Below are 18,890 nucleotides of genomic sequence, written 5' to 3' on the forward strand. Positions count from 1 at the left end.
AAACTGTACCATCAAGGAGGAATTCGAGGCAAACTGTTTTCTTGGATGCAAGACTTTCTCATAAAAAGAGAAATGAGAACAGTACTAAGAGGAAACTACTCATCATGGAAAGAAGTGACTAGTGGCGTATCACAGCGTTCAGTGCTGGCACCAATTATGTTTTTAGTGTATATAAATGACATAAACAGTAACACTGGAAATGAGAGCTATCTGAATATGTTTGCAGATGATGCAAAAATACAAAGGAGAATTACTAACACAGACTCTTGTAAAGAGCTACAAGAAAAATTAAATAAACTTCATGAATGGAGTAGTACATGGCAAATGGAATTCAATATGGACAAGTGTCATGTAATCAAGTTTGGTAAAAGTGGAAAAAGACCTGATTGGGATTATAAGTTAGGAAATAAAACCCTATACACATCAGAAAGAAAGACGTAGGTGTGATTATCAATAACAGACTATCTCCGGCTGACCACATCAGCGAGAAGGTACAGGACATGTATACCATCCATCCATCCATTGCCAGACGCCATGTATCCCAAACGGGGTGGCCAAGGGCTTAGAGTTAATTGTTTTACAGGAAGGGGCACTAATCCTCCACCAACCCCACTTGACACGTAGGGATGCCAACAGCATCTGGTGTTCCCAGGCGGTCACCCATCCAAGTACTAACCAGACCCAACGTTGCTTAACTTCGCTGATCAGACGGGAAGCGGTGTACTCAACGTGGCATGGCCGTTGGCACATGTATACACTGCTTGCAAATATGAGAATAGCATTCACATACATAAATGAAGACATGCTAAGAAGGATAATAACATCTTCATTAGACCAACCCTGGAATATGCATCAGTAGTCTGGAGTCCTCATCTCAAATAGCACATAGACAAGATTGAAAAAGTTCAAAGGGCCGCTACAAGATGGATACCAAGCTTAAGGGACCTAAGCTACGAAGAAAGACTAAATAAACTGAATCTACCAACACTACAGGAGAGAAGGAAAAGAGGTGACATGATAATGCTATATAAGTGCATATCAGGGAAGGAGAAAATAGACATAAATGATTACTTAACATATGGAGAAGCATGAGCAAGAGGACACTGCAAAAAACTGCATAGGAAGAGAGATGATAAAGACGTAAGGAAATTCAGTTTCCCAAACAGAGCAATTGATCAATGGAATGCACTACCGAATGAAATAGTGTGTGCCAAAACAATTCACAAATTTAAGGATATGTACGATAAATATGGTTTAAGACACGGGACAGTACGAGCTTGACTCATTTCTGTAAAGATACAATTAGCTAAGAACAATTAGGTAACACACACACACACACACACACACACACACACACACACACACACAGTGTTTAATATTATAGACTACCCATGGTCACCATCTCAATGTTCTTTGGCGTACCATTTTCAGGACTGATGTCTCTGTAGCTGTAAGGGTGATTTTCTTTATTGAAATTATCATGTGGATTCGGTGTGAGCTATTTATCTAAGTAAATGAAAACCATCTTTCGTCACTTTACTCAAACTTTTCTGATTTTTGTTGGAAACTGCTTCGTAAAAAATCATAGGCCTATCTGTTAAAGAAAAGTGACAGGTACTCTGAAGGGACAAGAAATGGCATGGAACATTCCAAAATGTAAGTTTGAAAAGCACTTCCTTGACTTGAGTGTTCCCTACCCATACTGTCTGATCACCTTGCTATTTCTTATAAATCTGAGCTTACTTTCTCACTGTCAGATCATCATCAAATTTCACCTCCAAGTCTCAGGTAATGTTCACAGTTTCAGCAAAGTCATAGCATTAAACAAGATTGCTAACACTTAACCCTCTCGCGCATGCATAAATGTCAGTAACTTTCATGGCACACAATTTTACTCGACTGGCAGCCCAGCCAGCCCGCCTGTGCAACGCTGAAAACACGGATTCTCGCATTATTTTCGCCACCCAAACCTCAAAAACTGCCATGATACCTACATAACCTTATTCGTTGATGTTTGTTCTAGCTGATAAGCAAAAAAAAAAAAAAAAAAAAAAAAAAACGAATAAAACTACATTAGGTGGCCGTGAATAAACATCTTGCAATGTCATTCCCACTTCCCAACATCGCAGTTCAAATGCTTTCCAACATACAGAAAAATGTTATTAGAAGTATTGATAGAGAATTTCATCAGCTTTCTAATGAAAAATATTCGGTTGTGATGTGCCTTGTAGTTTTCGAGAAAATAGCCCAAAACTGAGAGCCATAAAAAAAAAAAAATGATTTTTGTTCAGGGAGCTCTACCACAAAACTTTTCTCACACACTGTAATGCTAGGTGTTTCAGGGTGGCCTTCCCGTCCCTCTAACGCCTAGTGTGCAGCTGGCTTCTCATTCTAGACCGGAGCTTAAACAAATAAGAGAGAGGCATGACACAAAAACTCAAGGCAACAACCTTACATGTGTATTGCTAAATTCTACAGTGGAACGGGCAGATGTCACAAATACAGGTATACTATGGTGGTACCAATCTTAAGTGGCGGTTTGGGTGGGGCACGAACCTCTGTACAGTGTTGCCACGTGTTCCATACCCGCTATGTGAACGGCTCTGATATATGTAATAGGCATCACAATAAGATAAACACATAAGAATATAATGGTAACGTGTGTATTATATGAAAGAACAGTAAACTGATTATACTTAAAATATTTATACGGCAATACAGAAACGTGGCATAAATATTTTACAGTGTTGCTTAAAAAAAAAGTAGTCACTTTTATTGGCTGTTACCGTATTTCTGGGGTTGGTAATAATGTCACAATTATGATTATAAGATAATGTGCAGGAATATAAGCAAAAATATGCCAGTTTCTTAGTAAAAAAAATATATACATTAAACCCTCGTGAGCGGCAACACTCACACACACCCAGTCCGACCTGGTCATCTGTGAAGGATAGAGGAATAGGCCTGTTTGGGGACACCTCTTAAAAAAAATGCGCCAAGACTTTAACCTCCTGGGTGGTGTGGAAATAAAGTCAAATTTACAATATGTACATTATAACGTAAAAGAAAATAACCAAAATGTATCCTAAAATACCACAGACGAGAGAGAGAGAGAGAGGGGGGGGGAAGGCAGACCAGGGGCAGTGTTGAGTGCAGCTGAGTGAGAGATGGAGGAAGGGAGGGAACGAAGGAGGGAGGTCATCTGGCGCCATATGTAAAACAATAATATTTTTAAACATAATTAGATATAATAAAAACAAAATAAAGAAATGAAAGCACAAGTTTATAAGTCACTCATAAAAGAAACAAAATTCCCAAGGGTGACGCACATCTCCCCAAGGAGAGAGAGAGAGAGAGAGAGAGAGAGAAGGCAGGCAAGGGGCAGTGTTGAGTGCATTGTCAAGCTGAGGGAAAGATGAAGGGAGGGAAGGAAGGAGGGCGAGAATGATTGAATGAAAAGGCGCCACAACACTGAGGTCATCTGGCGTCATATGTAAAAGAATAATATAATAAAAAACAAAATAAAGAAATGAAAGCACAAGTTTATAAGCCATAAAAGAAACAAAATTCCCTAGGGTGATGCACATCCCCCCAGGAGAGAGAGAGAGAGAGAGAGGCATCGCGAATATGGAAAACGTGGCAACACTGTACAGAGATTCGTGCCCCACCCAAACCGCCACTTTAGAATGGTACGACCATAGACAATTATAATTCTAAGTCCTAGATATGAGGTGTTTGTATCGCGCAGGATACTACTCAGGACAAGATCAGGTAAGATGATAGCACTTAGAGCAGAGAGGTTATGCACCATTACTGTAGGAAAGTCTAGGTTCTGTGTACTGGTGGAGGTGGTGGCAATACTTCACTGTGGGTAGGCTAATGGGTTTTTTGGTCGGGTTGTTAATTATTACTTTTGCACTGGGGCCTCCGTATGATCTTAGTGTGAGGCGGTGTCACCATTTGGTAGTGTGTTCACTGAGATAGACCCGTATTTCACTGCCTTGCCGTGTTCTCGGTTTCTTTGCCGTGTTCTCGGTTTCACTGTTACCTTGCTTATTCCACCACTCTTTTATATTATTACTGATGCTTTTCTCACTGACTTCCCTTACTTCACTATGTCACGGACACTGTGCTTTCACTATCACTCACTTTTGAGTCTGGGCATAGTGGCAGTCAGGTACAAGGGTGGCAGAGGTGACTCAGCCTCACTGCTGATGGGGCTGAGTTCCTCCAGGGGCCTCTGTATTCAGAGGCCATGGGATCACGCATAGGGGTGTCATCTCTTGTCCAGGGCTGCTGGTGGTAAAGGGTCCCACACATTCAGGGCTTGGGGCAGGAGTCTGGCCCTCAGGGCTGGGGCCGAATAGCTGCCTGAACTTCTCGCTCAGGTGCCTGATGGAGGACGAAGATCTTCAGTGTCGGGGTGTAGGGATGTCCCGCCCGGGGGTCCTGGGGGTGATCTGGAGGTCCCAAGGGCTGCAGTCCTCAGCAGTTGGGGACACCATCAGGAGGGGGCTGCAGCTTCGGCCTACGTCAGGGTCTGTTAGGTGAGTCCTTTCCAGATCCAGCTGTAGGGAGAAGAGCCTGGTGGAAGTCACAGGGCCTCACCAGTACTCTTCCAGGTTGGGAGCTCCTTCTGGGTTGTAGGCTGGTGGACAGGAGTCAGCACCTGATGGAGAAGTGGCTACCTGCCGTCTCCTACCGTAGGGCCTGGCTACTGGCCGTGGCCTTCTAGGGGCATGGCTACCGGCTGTCGGTAAGGCCTGGCTACTGACCATGGCCTGGGGAAGGGAGCAGCTACAGGCCGACTCAGGGGCACCTTCGGAGCGGCTACCAGCCGTCTCCTGATGAAGGCGGGAGTGGCTGCAGGCTGTCTCCTGTAGGAGGGTTGGGCGGCTACTGGCTGTCTCATTCAGGGCACCTTCAGAGAGGCTACCGGCCGTCTCCTTGTTACCTCTGGAGCGGCAGCAGGCCATCTCCTGTAGTAGGGTCGAGTGGCTACTGGCCGTCTCTTGAGGGGCACCTTCAGAGTGGCTACCGGCCGTCTCCTGATGAAGGCGGGAGCGGCTACCGGTCATCTCCTTGTTACCTCTGGAGCGGTTGCAGGCCATCTCCTGTAGGAGGGTCGAGCGGCTACCGGTCGTCTTGTTCAGAGCACCTACAGAGCGGCTACCAGCCGTCTCGTTCAGGGTACCTTCAGAGCGGCTACCGGCTGTCTCCTTGTTACCTCCAGAGCGGCTGCAGGCAGTCTCCTGTAGGAGGGTCGAGTGGCTACCAGCCGTCTCGTTAGGGGCACCTTCAGAGCGGCTTCTGGCCGTCTCCTGATGAAGGCGGGAGCGGCTACCGGCCGTCTCCTTGTTGCCTCCAGAGCGGCTGCAGGCCGTCTCCTGTAAGACGGTTGAGTGGCTACCGGCCGTCTCAGGGATGCTGACTGGAGCTGGAGTAACAGCTCCACCCCGTGGTTGTTGGTGGTTGTTTCGCCCAGAAGGTAGTCTTGTATTCCTGCTATGGTGGCGGCGGGCGAGCTCTGGGTCATAGGGGCATGCGGCCCGGGCGGACTTATGTTCCTGTCGCCCGGAGTCCAGGCCCGCTGTATATACTCCTCTGTGGGCTTCTTCTGGGGGTGTTGGGTTGCCCTCAGTGATACTATTGTATATTGCATTTTAAACATCTTATGTTTTTATTTCATAATATTGTGTAGAATTTCATGAGCTTTCTCATGGTAACTGCCGTTTTTCGATAGGCCTCATAGTTTCCAAGTAAATCGCAAAAAACTACTGGGTACTCACGGCCGTGCTGCACTTTCGTCATGCATGCACAGCAAATACTATATTCCCGCCTATGTAACAACGACTTTTTTACCAGAGATATTACATTGTTATGTCCTGTACATCTGTAGAATTTACTGCTCTTTATCATGGTTTTTACAGAAAATTGATACGTCCAATAGTTTTCGGGTAATTGGCCAACAAAGTGAGATTACTCCTCTGAGCATTGGCTACTTTTACCGCAAGCAAGAAAAAAAACACACTCTGTTCCCCTGCCTTTTCCTACAAAATATGCTCCCAAAGACTTATATTTTGGTAATGAACATACGTGTAATTCACTGATCTTTATCATGGTTCTTACAGGAAGTCGATACATCCAATAGTTTTCGAGTAATAGGACAACAAATCTACATTACTCTTCCGATCGCTACTTAGTTTTACCGCAAAAAAAAAAAAAAAAAAAAAAAAAAAACACTCTTTCCCGCCCATTGCCTGAAGACTATGTTCCCAAAGCCCTTTTTCTTTTTCTTTTTTTATGAACAGACTGTAAAATCTCCATGGGTTGTTTTTATAGTATTATAACCTACTAAACATGAACACTACTTTTTTCTTATTACTGGTAATGAAGCTGTACTTTGTGTCATATGTGTAATATGTAGAAGAAAATGGTTATTTGTGTGAAAAATATAGAGTGATAATAGGTCAATATAATAATCATCAAAATTCGGAAAACTCACATCCTCCAGGGGTGTTGAGCAGCTTGCAGGACCTTGTGAGATTTGAAGATGACGAGTTTTGTAGTGTGTGTGTGTGTGTGTGTGTGTGTGTGTGTGTGTGTGTGTGTGTGTGTGTGTGCTCCACTAGGGAATACTGTGCTTGGTATGGTACTGTTCAAAGTAATCACAGCACAAAGAGGACACATGTGACTTGTGTTCCTCCTCATCTTCGCCAAGGCACACAGGGCACACTGGATTCTTTTCCGGTTGGATGTTCTCTCCCGTCGATGGCCCAGTGTGTGATCCAACTGCATTCTGTCGTTGATGACTCTCTGATGCTTGGTTGGATGTCCTCCTGGTCTTCCCCGGTCCTGTTGTCCTGGAGGTGCAGTTGCAGGGACGGGCCTGGCAGCAGCAGCAGGTTCTCTCAATGGGCCAGGAAATGCTGAAGATGGTCATCTCGGCACCCGTGCTGGTCCTGCAGGCGATGGTGGTGTTGGCTTCTGTGCTGGTCCTGCTCCTGGAGATGGTGGTGTTGGCACCTGTGCTGGTGCTGTTCCAGGAGACGGTGGTGCTGGCACCTGTGATGGTGCTGCTGCAGGTGCCACAAGTGCCGGAGGTCCTGCTGGCCGTCGGGTTGGAAGGTCAAGGGCACGGTGGATGACGTGCCATGATGTGGGCCACTCTGCTTCAACAAAGTGGAGGAGCTTGTCAACTATCTCCACAAATTCCAGCAGACTGACTGACCCGCACGAGCACTTCTTGTACAGGGCAAACACGTTGAAAATGGCCATCTGGATGAAATAGGTGATCTTCTTGGTCCATTTCATGGTCTGCTGCTGGATAGGGTAATACTGGACCATCTGGTAGAAGTGGTCCACCTCACCCATGTGCCGATTGTAGTCCTCCACCACGACGGGCTTGTCCACGGTCTTCTGGACATAGGTTGTCCTCCCTTCAGGACCCCTGGTCTTCCCTTGAACCTGCTTTTGGACGGCGCTTGTGCTGTGGAAGGTGGAGACCATGTTGATGATGCACTTGTCCTTCCACAGTAACACCATCACATTGTCCTTGTGCATTGCTGCCATGCCCCCCTCCGGCAGGCTCTTGGCCCTGGCGATGTCCTGCAGCCGTTTTGATGCTCCTCTTGCCAGGTGTAGGGTCCCCCACACATAGGTTTCAACCTCTACACAGAGGTTTCCGCACTGAAGAGGCGTTTGCACAGGGATACAGAGTTATAATAGTTGTCCATGTAAATTTTGTATCCCTGGCCCTTCAGCGGTTCTGCGAGGCTCCAAACGGTGGTCAGTGCCTTCTTCTGCCCTGTATACACCTCAAAGTTCCAGATGTACCCTGAGGAAGCCTCAGCCAAGATATAAAACTTGATGGAGTACTTCATGGGGTTGTAGACGCGGAAACTGAGGCGCCCCTTCCACGGCAGCGAGCCCTCTTCCAGGCTGAGGTGCTCCTTGGATATGTACCTGGAACCGCTGAAGGAGGTACTCCATAATCGTGTGAACCCTGATGGACCAATCGCGATAGTACTTGGGTATAGAGAGTGAGTTGAAGGTGTGGAAGTGTTTCAGGATAGCCCTGAAATGCCTCCCACTCATCACTCACTGAAGAAGGGGGTAGTTATGGAGACAGGATCTCCTCCAGTAATGCCTGATGGTCAGCATATTGACCACCCCCGTGAAGAGGTAAAGCCCCAGGAACTTGGCCATCTCCTCTTCATTGCAGATGAACCAGGTGTCCAACACAGTCCCCAGGAATGACATGTAGCTATTGGTCTTGCGGATGAAATACGTCAACAACTCCCTGGTGAAAAACAGCTGGAAGAACTGGAGAGGCATTGTTGGCAGATCCATCCTCATTCCTGGGGATCCTGTGAAGGGCCCATTACGTGGTGTGTATGGGACACTGCTCCACTGTGGATCCTTTGTGGCAACACCTCCCGCAGTGGTGACAGTGGGTCAGTCTACCGACACCCTTCTGCTTCCTTGGCCACCCCTTGGCCACCCCCCATAGCCAGGCCATGGACCATGCTGGCCTCGTCGAGGTGGTGATGGGTCCAACAGTGATGACAAGGCTGCCTCCTGTTGCTGCAAAACATGGGGGAGGGATGCATGCTGTCGGAGACAGCGCCCTTGTTGACCGGGCAGGGGACAACGACACAGTCGTATCCTGCACCAGTTGCACTGCAGACACTGTGCCGTGTGCAGGTGCCAGTGTCACGTAACTAGCCCCTGCTACCGGTGACATGGGTTCAGCCAATGGGGAACTGGAGGCCAGAGGTGGAGAGACCGTGATGGCTACTGGAGCGAGAGGTCCGAGCAAAGGCGATGCCTGTCGTCCAAGTGAAGATGATGGCTGGGCTGATGGTCCTGACACTGGTGATGGTGTCTGCTCCCATGGTGGTAAGGGTCAGGGGAAAGACTTCCGACGGGAACGGCGTTGGACATCATCTCAGTCCTCCCCACTTGAAGCATCGCTCAGCTGCTCCTCCTCCTTGCTATCGGTCTCCTCCTCGAAGAGAACCTTCTGCCACTTCTCAGAAGACAAACCCTTCACTCCAATGTGGCAAGCACTGACACACAGAAAGTCCAGTGTGAGCTTTAGGTTCTCAGCTGAAAAACAAGAGATATTATTCACTGTCATGCAACACCTTCCATTGAGAGTAGCACTACACAAGTGATGTTATACCTTTCTGTACGGCAATCGCTGCACCATTTACGAACAGTTTACATAAACAATAACTTTTCAGTGTCTTTGCGCGGTGTAATACTTGTCCATTGTTGTCCGTGGGTGTGTGCCATATATATATATATATATATATATATATATATATATATATATATATATATATATATATATATATATATATATATTTGCTCCTTCCCCCAAGGTTCCCCAAACACATGACTCTATCTCTTGACGAGCACTGGTGACACATATCACCAACATTGTATTATAAATCATAAATAATCAACAATTGTCTTAGCAAGGTACAGTACCTGTCCACTGACGTCTGTCGTTACCTGGCGTCCTTACGTCACCTGCACACCTGCTGCTAAGGTATCGCTGACATACGCTACACACCCACAATATCCCACAATGAACACTCATGACACATATCACAAACATTTTATATAAATCATAAATAATCAACAAATGTCTTAGCAAGGTACAGTACCTGTCCACTGACGTCCATTGTTGCCTGACGTTCTTTCGCCACCTGCACACCTGCCACTAAGGTATCACTGACATATGTTACGCACCCACAATATCCCACAACGAACATCCGTGACATATATCACAGATATTTTATATAAATCATAAATAATCAACAAATATCTTAGCAACTTACAGTGCCTGTTCAATGGCACGTGGTTGCTTGGCGTCCTTACGTCCCCGCACATCTGCCACTTAGGTATCGCTAACCTACACTAAGCATCCACAGAATTCCATCACGAACACTCACTGCACATTTCATGTTCACTGTACATAAAGTATAAATTCTCACTAAATGTCTTAGCAAGTTACAGTCCCTGTTCAATGACGTCCATGGTTCCTAGGCATCCTTACATCCCCGCACAACTGCCACTAAAGTATCAGTGACATATGCTATGCACCCACAATATCCCACAACGAACATCCGTGACACATATCACAAACATTTAATATAAATCATAAATAATCAACAAACATCTTAGCAAGTTACAGTGTCTGTTCAATGGCACACGTGCTTGCTAGGCGTCCTTATGTCCCCGCACACCTCCCACTAAGGTATCGCTAACCTACGTTACGCACCCACAGAAATCCTTCACAAACACTCGCTGCACATTTCATGTTCATTGTACATAAAGTATAAGTTCTCACTAAATGTCTTAGCAATTTACAGTACCTGTTGAATGGCGTCCATCATTGCTAGGCGTCCTTACATCCTCACACACCTGCCACTAAGGTATTGCTAACATACACTACGCACCCTAAGTTATCCCTTCACGAACACTCGGAGCTTAATTCATGTACACTTCAGACTAAATCATGCACAAATACATGACTACCACAATGATTCCACTCCTACCTCCACAATTATTTACGTTCCTTACTACAGTACGTGACCGTGATGCAGCACCTTCGTCTTGAGATTTATGACGCACCACTATATTGGCACACACCACACTCATTCACGAACACTCGCAGCATGTTGGCCTTATATTTCACACAAATTCATGCACATATACAATATCACTATCAAATTCCATCCCTAAACTCTTCTAATAATCCCTCCCCGACTACAGCATACAGGTAATGCCTGCCTCATTCCACACTATGGCTGTGGCTTACATAACGGATGCTAGTTCCAATATATCACAAAGCCAGCCACTTTAGCTTTCTCACACTATACAGTTTAGGCATTGGCTTCGCTATATATGTAAATTATAGTCACAGCATAGGGCCCAGGGGAGGTGGAGTGATGAAACCCCACTACAGTGAACACGCATCTTGCCCCTAGGCCTAATGACTGATAATGGGCACCATTTCTCCTCAAGATGTATATCTATGTTCCATTGACAAAATCACTTCAAAATATGTTCAGAAATAATATATTATCACACTCAGTCCACAGGGGTTTCGACTCGGGCGGGGGAGAATTAGGGTGATTTAAAGGGAGAGCACATGCAACGTGGCCCTTAAGGCCGGTTCACACGAGCTGAATCGCGGCCGTTTTTTTCGCCGATTTGCGGGAAAAAAATGCCGGTTTTCGGCCTTTCTCCCGGAAAGGTGTTCACACGTACGGGGACTGCAGAGGCAGGAACGCGGCAACAGTGTTTACAAAGATGGACCACCGTACTCGTAGTAGGTGTGCAGCTCTTGCACTTTTCCAACTTCAAGATGAGCCCTCACGGCCGCGATTTAGTTCCTCTGAATAGGCCTTTAAGGCCGGTTCACACGAGCTGAATCGTGGCCGTTTTTTTCGCTGATTTGCGGGGAAAAAATGCCGAAAATCGGCATTTCTCCCGGAAAGGTGTTCACACGTACGGGGACTGCAAAGGTAGGAACGCGGCAACAGTGTTTACAAAGATGGACCACCTTACTCGTAGTAGGTGTGCAACTCTTGCACTTTGCCAGCTTCAAGATGAGTCCTCACGGCTGCGATTTAGCTCCTGTGAATAGGCCTTTACTGCCACTCAGCTTTCCGGGGGCTTCAGGGGCCGTATGCATAAATTTTCTTAAGCATAAATCATGTACAAGATTCCTTTACCTTTAACTCATAACCTTTAACTTATACTTAAATAATCATACTTTTATACACATGCTCATATCAGATACACCCAAACTGGAATGAACGCTAAAGTGAGATTATTTGTGGTAGTAGTGTAAACCAGATATCGTATTCGTCTTCGTTCCCAGAGCTTTGCCTTGTTCGGAGCTTCCATTTAAATCGGCCCGGCATCTTTCTCCCGATTCCGGCAAAAAAAGACCGACATGTCGGTCTCTCCATTCCGGCGAAAAAAGCGGCCGGAATTTCTACCGGGAAGCAAATTCCGGCAAAAAACGGCCGCGATTTTGCTCGTGTGAACCGGCCTTTACAGCCTGACTCCTTCTGAGGTACCGAGATTTCTTGCTATGGGCAGGCTTCAAGGAGACTCTACAGTGTTGCCAAGTGTTTACCTTGGAAGAGGGATGTGCTTGCTGGAACGCATCCAAATTTGATGCAAATTAGCCAAAAAAATTTCTTTTGACGGCGTTTTTTCTGCTTTTTCACATGATTTGCATCAATGTGCATTTATTTGGCAAACCACAAAGAACACGATTCGTGTCAAAGTGCCTGGGAGGATTAAAAGGACTACAGGATGGTTACCACAAGAAAATGTCAAGCACTCAGGAGGATGATTGTCTCCATCTCTGCTCACAGTGTTGGTACACTGTATTGATTCATGTTGCCACAATTTGTCAAATATTAGTGTTTGTAACACGTACCTTCTGACACCATAAAACCCCTTAAAAGACAAATCCATGCCCCTCAGAGAGAGAGAGAGAGAGAGAGAGAGAGAGAGATTCTAGAAGTACTGGCCCAAAGAACCGTTGTACCAAGTTCTAAAGGAAATGATGTAGGAGTGGCGGAGGGATAAAAAGCGTTTGGAAGAAGGAAACAAGAAATACAGTATGCCCTCCATCATGGTGTGGAAATCATAATAATAATAATAATTACACAGAATGTTGAATCAAGGACAATGAATGAAAAAGTGAGGACGTAAATTTAACAAATAATAAGTAGTGAGGATCAGCACCAATGGGCATAATGTATTCAATGATTGTATGAGTCCATGCAAGCGAGCAAGATAGAGTACTGGTGACTGGATGGGAAAAAAGTTAATAAGAGATTGCATCGGCCTGAGTGAAAGTCGATGAAGCTGAAAAAAGAATAATATAAGGCTACTTTAAGAAGTTACAACAATAAGCAAAAGTGAGGTAGGATATGAATGGGTGCCAAAGTAGGTGGTTGATTAAGAACTGTAGTATGAGAGAGAGAGAGAGAGAGAGAGAGAGAGAGAGAGAGAGAGAGAGAGAGAGAGAGAGAGAGAGAGAGAGACCTTTGGCAAGAAAACCAAGCATAAGCATTTCAATAATTTTTGTAATGGATGCAGCGCTGTATTAATCTAAGATGGGAATTAAATTATTCTTCAGTTTCACGTAAAACTTATCAGTTATGGTTCTCCATTCACTCTATTTGTCTATATAATTAGACTGTTTTCCCCAAAAGAACAGGGGTGCACACACACACACACACACACACACACACACACATAAGAGGCATCGAGCAGGTGGGATGCATGTCACATCACTCTGCATCTGGCCACCCTGGCCAAGTGGCCATACCTAAATTTGCATCTTTATATGAGTCAAGGTCTGTACCAGGTTAAACTAAATGGTGTCCTAATATAAAAGAGGAAGTTTTAAGTAAGACTGTTATTCAAATAGCAAAATAAATTAAGTAGTGCAGGAATGTGCCAAGCAAGCCTCAGCTGATTCTTTTGTCTGCACCAGGGAATGTAAGTAGAATCTGTGCTCTTAGTACCGTATGATGTCCACCTACTTTAGTAAAGCAAGTCTGGAAGGAGCTAAGAAAAGGGATAAAGATAGAAAGCAGGATGATGATATCTACAAGGAACTGGTTGAAATTGAGACGTACAATAAGCTGCTAGAACGGATAAACAGATTGGAGATGGCATTTCAGAATGAAATGGATGAAATTAATCCCTACACGCCGGGGTTTTTCCAGTGTTGCACGCTCCTCTTTACGGGGGATATCTGTGACGGAAAAGAAGACCCTAACTTCAAACCCTAATATCAGCCAAACTATAAAAGCTAAAGAAAAAGTTAAAGATACATAAGAATAATCAACTCTTCTTTCAAATGAAAGTATCTCCATGTCTCTAGGTGGTCCCATCAATGAGTAAGGATAAGTTAAAGTTCAAAGGGTGGAGAGAAGATGCATGCGGCTATACACGTCAACCGGCGTTGCTCTGCGCCCAAAATTGCGACATCTATACACGTCAGCCGGTGGTTAAGGGTTAAGAAGCAGTTGCACATGCAGGAGGAGGAAATAGAAAAATTAGGAAAAGAAGTCAACAAGAAAGACACAACAAGAGATGAGCTGAGAGTAGAAGTGGGTTCACTTAGAAGGAAAATTAGTAAAATGGCAAGTACAATAGTCAACCACGAGAGTATCTTGGAAGAGTTAAAAAATGATGCAGAGATAATTTGGCAAGTAAGCAATCTGATAGATCAGAGCAGTGATATTGAGGAGAAGATAACACAGGTGAATGAAGCAATGCAAAACTACAAAAATGATGTGGAAACCACTTACGCTGATATGGTGAAAGTAAAGAAAGACTAAGAAACAAGAGCTGAAGAAAAGGGATTAAAAAGGAAGTGAAAACAATAATCCACAACAATCCTAAATTGGCCAGAAATTCAGCAGATATGAACAAATCTATATTAATCACTGGTATAGAAGAGGAAGAAATATAAAACAAGATCTCGAGAGACAAAAAGGAGATGGCAAATGTAATGAGCATACTGAAGAAAGTATCAGAGGAAATCTGTAATAAAGACAGAGAGAAATAATAAAGGCTAGGGAAATATGAGAGAAATAAGTCAAGGCTCCTAAAGGTAACCTTTCAGAGTGTAAACACTGTTGTGAAGATAATAAAAAATGCAAAGAAACTCATGGAAAAAGAGGAATTCAAAAATGTATGGATAAAAAGATGCCTAACTCAAGAGGAACTGGAATTACTAAACGAGAAGATGGAGGAAGCAAAAACAAAGAACGAGGGAAGATCAGAGGAGGAGAACACATTTTTTTTTTTTTTTTACAAAATAATTGGATTGCAGGTTCGAAAGTGGTATATAACCAGGAGAGAATAAAAGGGAGGAAGGTAGTAGACCCAAGTCATGAGAAATATGTAAACAAGATGATTAAGTTGATGTACTCAAATGTAGATGGAATGGTATCTAAATTATTTGAGATGTATGATTACATCAGAGAAAATGAATTACATATAATATGCCTAACTGAAACAAAATTAACACCAAGGATATCAAACGACATCCAAAACTTAGAGGAATACAATATATGGAGAAGAGACAGGAACTTAATATTAACAAAGAAAAATCTAAAAGTCAAAGAAATAGAACTAGATATACCCTTACAAGTAGAACTGATTGCAGTAGAGATCAACATATCTGAAGGGAAAGTATTTGTAGCAAATTTATACACGCCACCCAGATCAAACACATGGGAAAGAGGTGAATATGATGATCTGGCAGAGAGTACAATTCAGAGTTTAAGAGCATTACTACATAGAATGGAGGAGAAATCGGAAAGTATTATACTAACTGGAGATTTTAATACAAATATAAATTGGAATACTCTAGAATCTAGATATAATAAGCCAAGAAAGCTGTTGGGACGAAAAGCTCCTGGATCTCATGCAGGAATTTTTCCTTATGCAACATGTAAGGGAAAGCACCAGAAAAAGAGGACTTGATGTACACTCAGTACTAGATCTTATATTTACAAGGGAAGAAAACGACATTGACAATTTAATGTATCACCCATCATTTGGCAAAAGCGACCATGCAGTACTAAATTGCAACTTCAGGATAACATATGACATAGTTAACAGCAATGGAAGTTATAAAAGGAGCCTAAATTATAAAAAGGGAAACTACTATGACCTAAAGAAGTACTTCTTAGAAATAGGTGGGGAAAACGAGCTTAGAGGACAAAATTTAAATGTCTATCTATCTATCTATAGCCCGACGCCCTAATCCCGCAAAGGGTGGCCGCAGACAAAACGCCTCCAAGTCACTCTGTCACCCACCATTTGACTCCCCTCCCCCCAACTCACCCCCCCTCCCTTATATACCTCTCAACTCCATCCCTCCACCTCATCCTCGGTCTACCCCTTCCTCTCCCTCCCTCCACCTCACCTACATACACCCTCTTAGTCAGTCTTTCATTCTCCATTCTCTCCACATGTCCAAAGCACCTCAGTGTATTTCTCCTAATCTTTTCAACCACATCCACATCTACCCCACAACGTTCCTTCACTTCTTCATTCGTCAACCTGTCCCTCCACGTCACTCCACATTCCTCTCTCAAGTAACTCATTTCCACTGCTCTCACTATTGACTTGTTCCCCTCTTGCAATGTCCACGCCTCGCTTCCATACGTCAGGGTAGGGATCACAATACCATCATGCAGTGACTTCTTAACTTCCATACTCACCTTCCTATTTCTCATCACTGCTTTCAGTGTACCAACAACCTTTCTTCCCTGCTGTACCCTTTCACGTACTTCATCCCCCAAAGTTCCATCCTTACTCATCACACTACCCAAGTACTTGAATGCACTCACATTCTCCATATCCTCACCATCCAACCTCACTGCACACTCTGTGACTTCATTCCTCTCAAACACCATAACTTTACTTTTGTTTACATTAACTTTCAGCTTCCTCCTCCTACACACTGTCCCAAATTCATTCACCAAACCTTGCAACTCCCATTCATCTTCACTCAACAATACTGTATCATCAGCAAACAGCAACACCGGAAGCTTCCAAATCTCACCCTCATTCATTAGGGCCACCCCCACATCCACTGCCCTACCTTGTACCTCCTTTACAACCCCATCCATATATATATTAAACAGCCTTGGAGACATTACACAGCCATGTTTCAGTCCCACATTGAGGTCAAAGAACTCACTCAGCTCACCATCCACTCGCACCGTAGCCCTAGCTCCCTCGTACATACTCTTCACAGCACTTAACAATTTCCCCTCCACGCCATATATTCTTAATACCTTCCACATACCTTGCCTATCTATTCTGTCATAAGCTTTCTCCAAGTCCATGAAGGCAGCATACACTTCCCTTCCCTTCTCTAGATACTTCTCCACTAAACATCTTAGAACAAATATCTGATCTACACACCCTTTTCCCTTCCTAAATCCCCCTTGTTCTTCTCCAACTAGCTCCTCTGTCATATGCCTAACCCTATCAATGAGTATTCTACCATATATTTTACCAGTCACACTAAGAAGGCAAATACCCCTATGGTTACCACATACTTCTCTCTCCCCTTTTCCTTTGTACAGAGGAACAATTATACCTGATTTCCAGTCCTCTGGAACCCTTCCCTCTTCCCAAGCCAATCTACACAACTTCCATATCCACTCCACAACAATCTCACCTCCATACCTAAGCATTTCACCACACACTCCATCAATTCCTGGAGCCTTTCCCAGCTTAATCTTCTTCATCGCTTCCACTACTTCCGACCTACTGATCTCTTCCTCCCTCCTCTCAACTCTTCTTCTCCCAGCCATTCCCCAACCACTTATACTCACACTGCTCTCACTCTTTACATTCAACAAATCCTCAAAGTGCTCCTTCCATCTCCTCAATTTCTCTCTCTTCTCCACCAACAATCTATTATTCCTATCTTTCACTCCCCTACTATTTCCCCTTTCACACTGCCTTACTTTCTTTACCTCCTTCCAAAACAATTTCTTACTCTCCCTCCATTTCACACTCAGATTCCTCCCAAACTCTTCATCCACTTTCTTCTTACTCTCCTTCACCAGTCTCTTAACCTCCCTTCTCCTGCTCACATATACCTCTCTCTTCTCTCTCTCATCTTCTCCCCTACCTCTACTCGCTAACCATTCACCATATGCCTTCTTCTTTTGTTCCACAGCTCGTTTCACCTCATCATTCCACCATGCTGTCCCTTGCACACCCTTGCATCTCCTCCTCACTCCACAAACCGCCTCACACGCTGCGCTTATCTCTTCCGTGAATATCTTACATACGTCTTCCACCCCTTCCATCTGCTCTAGCTCATACCTTCCTAATCTTTCTTCCACTATGCTCTTATACTCTGTCCTTTTCTCACTATCTTGCAATTTCTCCACTCTTCTCACAGGAGCTGCTTCCTCCTGTCTTCCCCTTCGCCTCCTCAACCACTTTCTTTGCAGCTCTACCTTGGCCATCACTAAGTGATGGTCCGAGACTCCATTCCCCCACCCTCTCCACACCCTTGCATCCAACACTTGTCTTCTCATTCGCTCATCCACACACACGTAGTCTATCATTGCCTTTCGTTCAACAAGTTCACCATCCATCCTCCTCATTACTCTCCATGTATACCGGTGGATCATTTTATGACGAAAGTAGGTGTTGGCTATTGCCAACCCCTTACCAGCACAGATGTCCACCAAAGCACTACCATTCCCATCTACTTCAGCTGGCACACCCCACTGACCAACCACTCCATCCACTAGTACATTCCCAACTTTGCCATTCATGTCTCCAATCAACAGCACTCTCTCGCTCCTCTCAAACTTGTCCATACATGCTTCTACTCTCGCCCAAAACTCATCTTTCACTCTTGCCATTCGATCCTCTGTTGGAGCATACACACATACAATCGCCCATGCTTGTATACCTACTTTCATCCTCACCCATACAATCCTTGCACCCACTGTTCCATACTCTCTTATATTCTCCTTCCACTTCTTGCTTATCATCAGACATACTCCCTCTCTTGTCCTCTCATTCTCATTGACTCCCGCACATATACCTACACCGTATTCCCATTCTCTCATCCTTTAAATGTTTTATATATAAAATGTTATATATATAAAAATCTGTGAACTTTATGAAATAGGAGTCCAAAAGTAAATCCTTTAGCACAAAGAAGCAGAAAAGAAAGTAAAGAAATGGTTTAATACAGAATGTATAAAAATCAAATGAAAAAAGAGACTTGTTGTGGAATAGATACAGAAGACACAATAGTGAGAGGGCATATAACAATGAGGTGC

General features: G+C 44.3%; 1 non-coding gene across 1 annotated transcript; it reads right to left on the reverse strand.

Moving 5' to 3' along the window:
• Positions 1-627: 627 nt before the first annotated feature.
• On the reverse strand, positions 628-746 carry LOC145412688 (5S ribosomal RNA). Its single transcript, XR_013899599.1, has one exon. It is a non-coding gene; the product is annotated as a 5S ribosomal RNA (ribosomal RNA).
• Positions 747-18,890: the final 18,144 nt, after the last annotated feature.

The sequence above is a fragment of the Coenobita brevimanus genome, chromosome 93 (genome assembly GCF_032717465.1).
Source record: "Coenobita brevimanus isolate Jiangsu-jjx chromosome 93, ASM3271746v2, whole genome shotgun sequence".
NCBI lineage: Eukaryota > Metazoa > Arthropoda > Malacostraca > Decapoda > Coenobitidae > Coenobita > Coenobita brevimanus.